We start from the raw sequence: 13,697 nt of genomic DNA, 5'->3' as shown, positions 1-13,697 counted from the left end.
TTTAACGACGACTGGGAGTTACGAGTCGTCGTCTCTGGAATTTAAAAGTTTGCGTTTAGCGACAAGGAGTCGTTACGACGACCGGAACGCACCGGCAGCGGAGTTAAGAGTGAGTATAAATTAAATATACGTATGCAAATATTCATTCATTTCCATGTCCGCTCTGGAGCCACACCCATCTTATATGGGCGGGGCACGCCCTGGGCACGATTTCCACGTCGCTTTTCTTTTACATAAACTGTCGCCTAACTTCTCCGTAAATCAATCAATCGATGCATTACGAGAAAAATGTGAACGTTCTTTCGCATCTCGGTCGACGGAGCGTTTCTGCTTCGGCACGCCGGACTCTCATCGTAAATCTATGAATCATCCAATAAAAATGGAATGTGTGTTCCGACCCGGGAGGAGAGGGAATCAATGCCTGCCTTTGTCGCAGCCGAGGAAGAGCCTCAGATTAAATTAGAGAGGAAGTCATTCACGTCAGCGGAGGAATCTAGTGGACGTTGAACACGCAGATAAACAGCTGACGGGACGATAGGAACGGCCGCTCACTGCTGGCTCCTGATTCCTTTCCGTCTCATTTGTAAGGGTTTGAGGTACTACCTTAACTTTGAGTAATACCTTAACTTTGAGGCATTGGTGAAGCTTTCTTCTAAAGCAGGGGTCGGCAACCATCGCTGGCACGCGAGGGCGCTTCCGTTAGCACGCAGAGAATATTAATATTTAACACCTCGCAAGAAATGGAGCACGTAAAAGGTTCTTAAATACTAACTGTGGTGACCCCTCACGGGACAAGGAGAAAGTGCAGTAGTAGTAGTAGTAGTAGTAACTGTTTAATACGTAGTTTAAATCAGTACCGCCAGGCTCTTGGGAGTTCAGTCGGCTAGCTTAGCAGCGGTGTTAGCGTGGTGAGTAAACCATCGTCGTTCTTTCAAGCGTAGTTGGACAAGGGGAGTCTGGATTTACTTTGAGAGGAGACCGGGCGATTTGTGTCCTTCGCTGTAACGGCGCTAGCACGCGCCGCTAGCACGCGTCGCTAGCACGCTAAACAGAGCAGACGTTTGTTCAGTGTAGATTAAGACACGTGAGGAACACGCACTGGACGGGACGATGTGCTTTATATCTTTTAAACATTAAATCTTTTGCTGCGTTACGTGGGATAATTTAACATTTCCAAACGTTTGGGCTCCTCTCCTCTCGTAGACAAGCCGAGGCCAGTTTTCAGTCACATCCCATCATTGATCGGACGTTACACCATCAAGCGTGCATTTCGGAGGAGCACACAGGCGTTATTGTTGAATCATGGGAATCTCCGCTGCGCCATTTTAACACGAACCCTCCCCGAGTAGCGCCGTCTCCACTTCCTGCTGGCGCCTACGGGGTCGAGGCCGATGGCTTCCACAGCGAATTTAAATAAAACCGTGCTCTAGTTCGACGCTGCAGCCGCAAAAGAGCGCTCTGATTCCATTTAAAGCAGTCGATTTGCTGCAGTTAATCAAATTTAAAACCTTCGAGAAGGTTTTGGAGACGTTAGAAGAAATTGGAGGTCAGATAGTGACGCGTTATGGATGCAATTTAGACCTAATAGAGTTGGTTTATGTTTTATTTTATGTCCTCTGCTCTTGTGGGGATTCATTAAATGTGTGTTGGTGTCGATCTGCAGATGCTGCAAACACAATGTGTTGCTCCAGGCTGGACACACACACACACACACACACACACCCTGATCTCTAGAACTAATGAAGTGTCCAAATTGCTGTCCTGAACTTCCATATTTTCTGGGTTGCTCCGCCCTTAAAGGTTCCCCGTGTGCTTTCATCAGCCCAAACCTTTCAGCTCCTCGCAGCCTTGAGTCGAGGACTAAAGCATCGGAAGTTACGCAATCTGAAAGTCGTTTCCTCAGAGGCGCCGTCAGCTGATCGACTGGACGGGCCAGAATCCCAACCATCGATCTGTCCGTTTGATTAAACAGACGAGCCCGAAGGCGTTGAAAGGAGGAGACGGACGTCATTTGAGAAGTCCCGCCTCTTCCGCAGAGTGAATGGGTTCGCTTCAGACGGCGGGACGGCCCTGGGACACGTCGCTCGGATGACGTCAGCTGAGGCCCGCGGCCACATCGGCAAAGAGGAACACACCATTTCTTTGTGACCAGATTTGAAAGGAACTGAGGCAAACCACGATGCCAGTAAACTTCCAGTAGGGGACAAACGCAACCAAAGAAAACGGTTCCTCTCCAAGTAGGAGCTCAAAACGCTTCCTGAAGGAGTCCGTCCCCTTTATCTGGAGACAACATCTGGATCCACCAGACGGTAGAAACAGACACAAGATGGAGACGGTCGTCCTCAAAGGCCGGACAGCTTAGCGCCTCGGCGGCTCAGGACCGACTTGCCTCGCCGCTCCCTCGGGTCCAATCAGTCTGAAGGAAATCGATCGGTGACGGAGCACCGGAGCTGATCCGGCCAGACGGACGCCGCCGGCCTCCGTCGCTATCGTCCAAATCAAATGGACTTTCTGGCGGCGTCTGGCTCCTGTGGTTGCTGCCGTTGGAGGGTTCGGGTTAGGGATAAATTCAAAAATATGAAGCGCCCAGGTGACAGCTTATCAATCAAACTGTCAAACAATCAATCAAATCTCTCTGTGCAGGTGTTACCTGTAACGTTAATAGGAAGACGGCCATTAATGTGTCATTCTGTCTCCTATAATTAAAAACCAGTCAAGATATTTCATTGAGTCAGATTGATAGGACCAGATGGAGGCGCCACAACAGTATCGAACACCTGTTACCTGTAGCTAACGTCTGTAGCTTGAGGTCTGTGTGGATGACGGTTTCCAGGCAACGCCAAACGACACCCGGCTACGTCCCGACGCGCTAACGTAAGCCTGAGTGTGTTTTTAATGAGGAAGAGGAGACGCTGTGTCTCTGACCAACCGTTCCAAACACGTCGTAGATTCGTGTTTTAAACGCTTTCCCGCCGTCGCCATTTCTTTTGTCTCGCGTTTGGTTCCCATTGAAGAATTGCTTCGTCCTGGTCTGGATTCTAAATCCGTCCTACCCTGAGTCAGTGGTAGTTTAGCGGGCTATCTTTACTAGCTTCGGATTAGCCTGCGGTGGCCTTTAGCCTCATGTGTACAGCTGACTTGGTGAACAAACGTCCACTTCCTTCAACTAGCTATCCTCTTGAGGAGCGGTTGTTTGGTCCCCCAAGATAAGGACCGCTTCACTCTTTGCTCGCTAAACCCGTTGACCTACAACAATGCTGGGCGGGTCGGGTACACAGGTGACCTAAACGACTGTCAAGGTGTTAGCGACCTCACTGGAGATTAAATACCGGGTGAGTTAGCGCTGAGTAAGCCTCTTGGATGAGAGGTGGAAGTCTTAGCGTAGCGCTGTTTGGATTCCAAGTGGCCATGTTGTGTTACTGCAGCCTGTTAAAGGAGGGACTGTTGTCTGTATTACACCTGTACAGGTGGCGTTGAGGGTGACCGGACAGAGGTGTGTGTGTGTGCGTTGGTTTTAAATGCAATAATATGTGTTAGGAGATGTGCTGCATCACCTGAACATCCTCCCTCCATCCACGCACTGCATCTCCCCCCGGAGTGGGCGGGGCTTGTTAACAAGATCACCGCTGGCTAATCAGTGGGGAAGATTCCCATTGGCCGTGTGCCCAGGGGCCAGCCCGTGGCGCAAGGTTGGCATGACAACAACATAGATTGACAGTGACAGGTCATTTCTACACGTAATGGGATTATTGGGCGAGGGAGGCTTTGTGAGAATGGGAGAGAGAGAGCGCGTTGGTTTGACATTGTCCCGCGTTAAAAGCATGTTTCTTACATTATCGATCTCAGAGGCCCTGGTACTACTAGCCCCGCACAGAGACTACACCCTGGGGGGGTTCGGTCCTACCTGCACCTGTTGCTGGAGGGCGCCACCTGTACCTTCAACATCCGATGATGTCATCAAGGCTGCGTCTACCTAAAAGTGAGTAGAACAAGCAAACGAAAAGCAAATAAACAAACTGATTGTCCTGCAGGTTAGAATTACAGACTATTTGGGGAGGTGACCCAAAGAGAAGGGCAGCAGACGAGTCCTCATAAAACACACACACACACACACACACACACACATTTTCTACAACCTTTTGATTCATGACCTGCAAAACGACCGACTTTACTTCCTTCCTCAGCCGTACCTGTCTGTGTGTGTTTGGTGCTACTTAGCATGCTAATGCAGGTTATGCATTATACCTGCCAACACATAGACACGTTAGCATGTGAGCGTGCTAGCATGCTGACGTAAGCGTTTAACCATTGCTGTTCAGCAGAAGCGAATAATTAAACCGTTATTATGGCGTGAGGAAAGGATAAAGATGGAGGAAAGAAGGACGGATTAGAGACACATTTCACGCTCTTTTATTTCGTCTTATCTTCGTTCGCACGCTTGCCTCCTCACATCCTTCTCCTTCCTCCTCCTTTGACATTTCCGTTCTTGCTCTCTTCGCTGCGCCTCCTTCCCGCTCCTCTTCTGTTATTGCACCAGTCAACATTGATTAGATGGAAGTTAATCCCAGATAAACTCCTCCGCTTATAGCCCGTCGATCGCACCCAATCACAGAGCCCCGTGCTACCCACTCCGCCTCTGTGCCGCGTCCCGATTGGCTGTCGGACCTGCACGCCGCGTGGTTGAATATAAACCAGCCGGAATGAGTGAGCGGGAAATTTATTTGAGAGGTTGTGCTGAGAGCCCGAAACGACACACACACACACACATGCTAACCCGCGTAGCTTAGCATGAGGAGGCGCATAAAGGCCGCATGTTCCCACTTTCTGTTCCCAAACATAGCCCCACCCCCCCATGAAGGACATTCCTGCAGGTAAACATTGATGCAGGCACGTCCATGTCCATTCACACTCCACCTTCGTCCCTCCTCTTCATCAGCTTCTCTGTTATTCCTCATTTTCTCACCATTTCTTTTAATTATATTTACAGTGTCATCCGTCTGACGCCCCAACGACCGTTATTCATTACCCAGAAGCCCCTGCTTCAGCCGGCGTGTCCTCAGGCAAACCCTCTCTCTCTTGTTACGCCGCTGTCTGCCTCCCTCGATTTGCTTTTCCTTCCCTGTCGTTCTCCATATTCTGTTTGTTTGTTTTCCTTCTGTCCTCGGCCCTGTTTACTCACAAACAGCTGTCACCGGCGGCAACGCAGACGCCTGACATCCAGACGGACAGACGGGGCCCCCGGCAGGTGTTCCTCAGGGCAGGGTTCTGGGTAGGGAAGGGCCTGCTTGTGGCTCCTGTTTGATTCACAGGATGAAGGTTACATTGAGGTCGAATGTGGGCGGGGCGACTCAGCAAATACTGAGGTCCCGCCCCTCCATAAAGCTTTGTTCACAATGGTTCAGGATATTTTTCATAATTAGGGACAATATTTAGCATCAGAGAGTCTGAAGAGGGCGGCGCGGTGGCGGCTTGTCCGGGGTGTGCCCCGCCTCTCGCCCGTTGACTGCTCCAGCGCGACCCGGTAACGGACAAAGCGGTTCGGAAGATGAATGAATGAATAGTCTGAAGAGATGCAATGCATTCTGGGGTTGTAGTTCCTTCCTTCCCGGATGTGGACTCCGCGATGGCGACGACCTTCCTCATACCTGTCCAACATTTATGCAGAACAATGAGGAGGAGGAGGAGGAGAGGCTGAGCTGATCCGTGTTAGCAACGTTAGCAACGTTAGCGTGTGGTTACAGTCAAAACACACATGACCAGGATGGAGACATCTTCATCATCATCATCATCATCGGGCTTGTTGTGGGTGGATGTGGAGACGTTCTTAAATTTAGCCGGCTCAGTGATGACGTCATTCTCCTTCAGCTCACTTTGAATGGTCCGTATTTGAAAGAACGGTGGCCCCTCCCCTTTGTACCGCCCTCCTCCTCTTCCGACCCCCTGCTGCTTTGCCCCTATTGTTCTCCTGTCTTTATACACGCGCGCGCGCACACGCGCACAGGAACAAGACAATGCGTGAACCACAGAGCGTTGAGCTGTTGGCGCGGACTCTCTCTCTCTCCTATTTGTCTGAGTCTCTCGCTCTTCTTTCATAGAAGATCGTTTTACTGTAAACCCGCTTAACCGGGGGGGGGGGTTGTCTGGAAAGGGGCGGGGGTCTTTATAGTTGCTAGGGGCAACCATTGGGGAGTGAACGAGTGAGAAAACGCGTGCGTTTTAAATGCGTGTGTGCGACGCGCGCGTGGAACCTGCCAAAATCCCGCTGCGAGAGCCCTCGCGCCAATTCGATAGCACACACAAATGGTTGAGACAGAGAGAGAGCGAGAGAGAGAGACAGAGAGAGAGAGAGACAGAGAGGGAGAAAGAGGGAGACAGAGAGCGACAGAGAGAGAGAGAGAGGGAGAGAGAGAGACAGAGAGCGAGAGAGACAGAAAGGGAGAAAGAGAGAGAGGGAGAGAGAGAGACAGAGAGGGAGAAAGAGAGAGACAGAGAGAGAGAAAGAGAGAGACAGAGAGAGACAGAGAGAGACAGAGAGAGAGAGAGAGACAGAGAGAGACAGAGAGAGACAGAGAGACAGAGAGAGAGCGAGAGAGACAGAGAGAGACAGAGAGCGAGAGAGAGAGGATGGTCGCTCGGGTTTAGAGCCGGCAGCTTCTTCTTCTTCTTCTTCTCCTGCAACAACCAGATTATTTATTTTCTCCCGCGCTTGGAAACGGATTTCGGCACGAAAGCAGGTTCGTGTCGTTCCTTTATTCTCCTCTCTGCTCCTCTCTGCTCCTCTCTGCTCCTCTCTGCTCCTCTCTCCTCCTCTCTGCTCCTCTCTGCTCCTCTCTGCTCCTCTCCGCTCCTCTCGCTAATTTCGTCGAGGCTACAGGTCGAGCGAGGCGTTTAACGGCGGCGGGCGCGTGCACGCGTAATTGGCCGTTAACGCTCAAATGAAGCCGGTGCACGGCGGCTGCACCGCACCGCCCGGGAGAACCGCGTGCATGAGGCGCTCCTGTGCGGCGCGGCGCGGCGCGGGCGCACGGGGACAATGAGCGGCTGTTCGCGCGCGGCGAGCTGCGTCTGGAACAACAGATGAACGGTTGATCGGTTTGGGCTCGGATCGATCAGACTGTGTCGGTCATCGGTTCTTTCCCGCCGTTTGTTCTTGATTAGGACAAATAAATATTTATGGATCCTTCATTTGTTCATTTTAAGGCTGCGATGTTTCCGGGGGCGTTTGTGTCTCATGCAGTCACTGCACCCCCCATCTGACGTGCGCGTCTGTCATCTGTCGGCGTGTGTACGCGCGCGTCTTCTCAGAATCAAACGCATTTCCCGAGACGCACGAAGCCGTTTATGCGCCTCGACGCAATAAAAGCACGGAATATTGTCCGCTGCGCGCGGGAGGGGGGAGCGTGTGTGTGGAAACGCACGCGGAAACGCACGCACATGGCGGCAGACACACGAAACCACATCGTGCATGTGTGAGACGTGAACGAGGCCAGCGTGGAGGACGCGCGTCCCGCAGGTTGTTGTTTGTGTTGTTGTGATGATGATGATGATGATGCTGCTTCATCCTGCTGTTTCTGTCCCACACTAGACCGGGGGGGGGGGGGGGGGGGGCTTGTTGGGGATCTGGCGCTTCACTTGTTCTCCTGCAGCGCCTCTTTCTGTTGTTGTTGCACCTCCTCCTGCTCCTCCTGCTCCTTCATCACCACCGTGCGTGTTTCCTCCTCATCACTGATCGATTGATCGGGACGTGCTGATCTCGCGGCCTTTTGTTTCCCGGAAAGTTTCTGTTTTATTTAGTATTTATTTCACGTTTCTATCGGAGATGTTATTGATGATCGATCAGGGAACGTAAATCACCGAATTATTTCGGTCGTTTTTTTAGCGCCTTTTCTGGGAGGATCGGAGAATAAAAACACGTCGCCATATTAGAAGCCTTTTTTTTACCCCCCCAAAATGGAGGGGGAGGAGGCTCAGAGGAGCTCATTAGCAATGCAAATTAGGTTCTTTTTCCTTCAACTGGGGCTCGGGCACCTGCTGTCGCGAGCACGCGCGCGGCTGGATGGCTGACTGGCTGCCCCTCCTCCTCTGCCTCGGGAGCGCGCCTGCTTACGTCCGCTGAGCGCGCGCGCCGTTTGAGCTTTTTGTGGGACGTAATAAATATAGAAGAAGGAGATCTGGAGGCTCTGCTCCTGTTTAAGCATTAAAAAGGGGGGAGGAGAGATGAAAGGAGACGAGAGAGGAAAGGAGAGGAGAGGAGGAAAGAAGGGAGAAATAAAATAAATGGGAGGAAATGGACGAGAGACAGATGGAGGATGGAAGGAGGAAAAGTTTCTAGTCATTCCTTCATTCATAAAGGCTAAACAGGTGTTACTGCTTACGGTGTGTTATAAACCAGTTATTACATGTTTATAAATGCCTTATAAACCAGTTATAACTGGGTGAGCTGGTTACTGCGTGTTTTAAAGTTGTACCGTCTTCTTTGATGCGTCGCCGTGGCTTCAGGGTCATTACAGGATGTGATGGTATGGATCTGCGTTGCTATTGGCTGCTGCTGCTCAGAAACATCCCAAACGTGAAAAGGAAGTAAACACGGAGACAATGCTTAACTCTGATTGGTTGATGTGTTCGTCAGTGGCAGTACACAAAAACCGCGAGATGGATTTTCACTTAACTTTATTGAGCGATGGACGGAAGGCCGGGAAAGACGACTCCGCATTCGGGAGTCCATCGGAGACATTTAATAATCCCACGCTTTTTCATTTGTGTAAATAAATGTGTCTTAAATATTCATCAGCTCCGATCGATCAAACGATCGTCTGATTGGCTCCCTCCGTTTAGCTGTGAATGTCCACCAATAAGATGCTCAGTTGACCTTCTGAATGATAAATATAAACGATTTAGAATGAAAGGGAAGAATCGGAGCGCTGTGGGGGCAGGAGAAGAGTAAAAAGAGAAGGATGAGAGAGTGATAGAAAGAAGAGGAGGAACAGAAACAGAGGAGAAAAGGACGAGTGTAACGAGGAATAGACAAACTAAAGGATGCAAGAGATGAGAAAGAGGATATATGAAGGGGAGGAAGGAGAAACAAGCGATCGAGGCTAAGGCCTCAAAATGGAGGAGGAGAAGTCAGAGTAGGAGAGAAAGATGGGGAGGTCAGTGATGTAGAGGAGGAGGAGGACAAGGGTCAGCGTCAGGACAGAGGAGGAGTGGGGGACGGAGTAGGGGGACAAGAGGGTAAGAGGATGGAGGGGAGGTGGCGAGGAGGAGAAGGAGACGCGACCACGTGCTAACCGCGAAAAATCCGTCGGGCAGACGGAGGAAAACGGTCGCGTAGCCGCGGAACACGGCGTCCAATGAGAGACGAGGAGGAAACTGTTGGGGACGTGTCCTTCCTGGCGGCGCGTGGGCGTCACGAGACTTTTAAAATGAAGACGGTCAACAGCGTCCCGTGAATGTCTTCATTCTCCCCGTGGCCCTGCTGATCAGCGAGGTCGCTTAAAGGCCGCAGACGAGCCGGCGCCCGATCAATACCCAAATCATAAAGCACCGCGGCAGAGCGTTTCCATAGCAACCGCCAGGAGAATCACACACGGGGTCAAGTGTCTTCAGTTTGTGTTTTATTTAGAAATAAAACGCTCTCAGGCAGGTGGTTTTTTTCAAAATAAAAGCCCTCTTCCTACAGCTAAGCACCTCCCATAATATAATTAAATGTTCCTCGATATAAAATAAATGTTACAAATACTATATTTAAATGTTGTAATAACACGAGTGAGCGAAATGAAAACATTTACAGACCCTCGCATTGGAAGATTAATGAATCTAACGGCCGATGAAATATCAATTTAAAACCGGTTAATTTAGGCTCCGATGCAGCCACGCCTCCAGCCCCACCCACAGCACCGCCCGATTGGCCGCACACAGAGGGGGTATCAGCCAATCAGCAGCTGTGCATGCGTGTTGCTCCGACGACAGCTTAATGAATGTTGGAGTTCGCATTTTTTGAAATTTTGACACCAATATTTTCATTTCTGCTACAAAAACGCCTCCTCGACTACGAACATTCAATATCGATATCGGCCCTGAAATACACACACCAGTGGAGACGCCCTCCTGTGATTGGTCCACCCTTGTCTGAACCTAAAATTGCCCACGTTTACTGATTTTTGTTGCCCTTCTTTTGATTATTTGGACGAAACGACTGAACGAAACGACATTTTCCAGCGTCTGAACGTGTCCCGGCCAGGAAAGACTCGGACACGGGAGACGACATGGTTCTCGGTTCAGAGGCAGACATGAAGAGATTATTTGACCCGAAAATAAAATGTAAAAAAAAAAAAAAAAACCTCTGCTGGAAAGACTTAGGAGATAACATCAAATCGGTATTAAGCTATACAGACAGATAACGTGGCCGTGGATAAAATATTTAGCTGGCGTTCCAAATCAGCCTCTTCCCCCCTCGGTGTGTGTGTGTGTGTGTGTGTGTGTGTGTGCGTGCGTGCGTGTGTGTGTGTTCCCCCCCCAAATCCTAACCGGCATGCTTGTGGAAAACAGGGTCAGCCGGGAGAAAAAAAGGGAAAGAGAGCGAGCACATGATGGGCAGATAAAGGCTTGTCTGTGTCTGAGGGAGAAGAGGGTGAGGAGGAGGAGGAGGAGGGCAGCGTGATGAAGGGGCCTCTCTGTTGAAGGAGGGAGTCGCGGCTTTATAGAAGACAGAAACAAGGCATTTAGTCTGCGAGGCGGCCATGATGGTCTCTCATAATGATGGAGGAAACAGGAGAGGCGGAATGCTCCTTTAAACCGGGGGTGTCTGATCCGGATGAGGGTTTCACGCCCGAACACGGACCCGATGAGGCGGAGCCCGGATCAAACTGGGCCCGCGGTCACATCAAAGCCGATCAATAAAATAACTTTTATTGTTCAGCATTCCCTGGAATTCTATCAGCTGTCTTTGTAAAAGGAGGCGGCCCAGATCAGGAGCCCCCCGGGAGGGACGGTCAGAGCTGCAATCAATCGATTGGTTATTAGTTATTGGACATAATGTTGATCAGGTGCATCCAGTAGTGTTAGAATAATCCTGCTGATCATTTAACACAATAATAACATCTGTGCGGCTTCAGGTTACAAATCTGACCCTAGATCTGCTTTAGTTGTTTAATTTCACTGTTATTGACCTCCTGCTCCCAGGGGTCAGAGGTCGGAGGTCAAGGACAGCTTCATTTCGTCGTCCAGCGGCGATGCCGAGACGCTAAAAGATCAAAGTTATTCATTTAAGTTAGTGTAGCTGGTGGAATATTTTATTCTTGTGCTGGCTATGCTAGCATTTAGCACGTGTATGCTAATGTATATCGTCAATCGCCATTTTAGCGTAGCTTTTTATCAGGCTAGGATTTGCTAATTAGCACAGAAACACGAGTCGATGAAAGATTTCACCCATTTTTACTCTGATTCTGATGAGATGAATTAAAGCCGGAACTTGTTGCACCTGCGGGATCGTGAAGGCGTTCCAGTTTAAGAACGATAAATGTAAAACGTGACGCAAGAGACATGAAAGGCAGCGAAGACCCGGGAGCCATCAGAGGCTCGCCGATCGGACCCGAGGACCCAATCCAGTTTAAATTGGCGGCTCTCCGAGCTCCGGATTAGATTATCTTAATACCGTTACACCAAAAGGCCAATCTGCCGCAGCAACACGCCTGGCTGTAATCCGCAGCGACAACAACAGCCGTTCATCTGGCTGGAGCCGACCACGCCCGGCCCGGCCTGCCGCGAGGTTCCCCTTAGAACTCAATCTGGATTTTATTCCCACGAGCAGCACAGAACCAGAACCGTCAGATGGGCGACACAAACAGGAAGTTCTCTGAATTTACCGATCGGATGAGCTGCTATTGATTGAGAAGACACGCCTCTTTAATGTCCAGCAGGGGGCGAGTCTGATTACAGACCAACCAATGAGAAATGACGGCGCCGCCCTCCTGATTTATTGACGCCGTAAAACAGTTTCCTCTGGATTTTACGGTTTCTGTAATTAGGTTCAAATCTCCTTCCGTAACGCGTGATGCTCATTTAGCGAATTATCATATCGTTGAGATTTAAACACACCAGAAGGCAGGCGTCGCTCCAGGGCATCGGAGCCAATCAGCACGCAGGATATCTGCTCATGCAAACGCTTGAGGATTCACAATGGTAATCTGAAACCCAACCGGTGACCCGGCGGGGGCGCACCTGGTCCTCCGGGAGATTTCAGCGCTAGATGTTCAATAATAAGGTGGAGTTGTGTTACCGTCTCTGTGTGTGTGTTCTAACCACCGAGGAAACCCTGCCCTCCGGAGGTGTTCCTCAGGGCCTGATGCACTTCTTCTCGCCACTTTGCATCCGAGTCGTCTCATTTAAATGATGCAAAATGAAAGCGTTCCAGCCGGACACACCCTCCCACCTTGCTGTAGACTCCTCCCTCTCTCTCGGGTGTGGCTCTACCTGTCCGTCTTTTAAATCACCGCCGCACCTTTTCTTTTTACTGGCAAAAAGAGCCGTCGCCCACGACCGGATCGATTTCCTGCTAAAACCGCAGCTGATTGGACGACGGTTTAGCGTCAATGACACAACGTCCTTGGATTGGTTTTTAGAAATGTGACTGAAAAATGAGGTTATTGGAAATCGGTCGTTACTCGCTCTAATAATGATCCAAAGACTAATTTGAGAATAAAGAGCCAACCAGACGGGCGGAGAGAAGAAAGGTCATGAAAGGAGAGAGAGAGAGAGAGAGAGAGAGCTGGAGGAGGAAGGGGCAAAAGAACAAATGCTTGAGAAGGTTCAAAAGATATGTAGACAGAGATGGAGGAATAGAAAGAGGGATGGAGGGAGGGAGGAGGTGAAATAAAGACGGAGGAAAACAAGGCAGACGGGATCTGAAAAAAGAGATGGAGAAAGACAGAACGGAATGGATGCACAGACGGACAGACGGACGGGCGGAGGTGCAGACAGGATTTGCAATCAGCCCGTGTCTGCAGCGCTCCTCTTCCTCGTCCTCTTCCTCCCCTCCCTCCATTTTGTCATCATCCTCTGATGCTGTTCCAACACCTCCGGGCTTCAGCCTCACATCAACACGCTGATGCTGCGGAGGAATCGGCATCCGCCGGGGAGACGAATCACGCCAAAGCAAAGGAGGACGGCGGCGGCGGCGGCGTCCCGCGTGGCAGGACGCGCTCCAAACGCAAACCCAGAGAACTCGCAGCTCTGAATATCACAACGTTTGTTTAAGGCTGCGCGTATTTATTCTGAGGAGCATCGAACCGGGGAATCCGGGATTACGGCGCCGCTACGGCTCCGTGAAGCGGCTCGATGGCCACTCGGTTAGCAGCAGCTGCTAGCTGCTAGCAGTTAGCAGCTAACGCTAAGAAGAAGAAGAGATAACACATCCACAGAGGAAGGTGTCGTTATGTTCCTCAAATCCAAAGAGACTTTAGAATAACCGGCGGATGACAAAGGCCGACGGCACAGACGCAGGGGGCTTAAGCCCCGCCTACTAACTAGATGCACCTGACCAATCGTTGCACAGGCAGCCCGCGATTGGTGGATTCTTTTAGTCGTACAATCCACTGAGGTGCATCGAAGGTTAAGCCGATTGCGTGTCGACTTCTAGAGATTCTAGACTTCCTGAATTTGTTTCAGAACTTCGTGAAACTTCCGAGCGACTTGCTCCT

The sequence above is a fragment of the Brachionichthys hirsutus genome, chromosome 11 (genome assembly GCF_040956055.1).
Source record: "Brachionichthys hirsutus isolate HB-005 chromosome 11, CSIRO-AGI_Bhir_v1, whole genome shotgun sequence".
In the NCBI taxonomy this organism is placed as follows: Eukaryota; Metazoa; Chordata; class Actinopteri; order Lophiiformes; family Brachionichthyidae; genus Brachionichthys; species Brachionichthys hirsutus.
Note: the sequence above shows the minus strand (reverse complement) of the source record.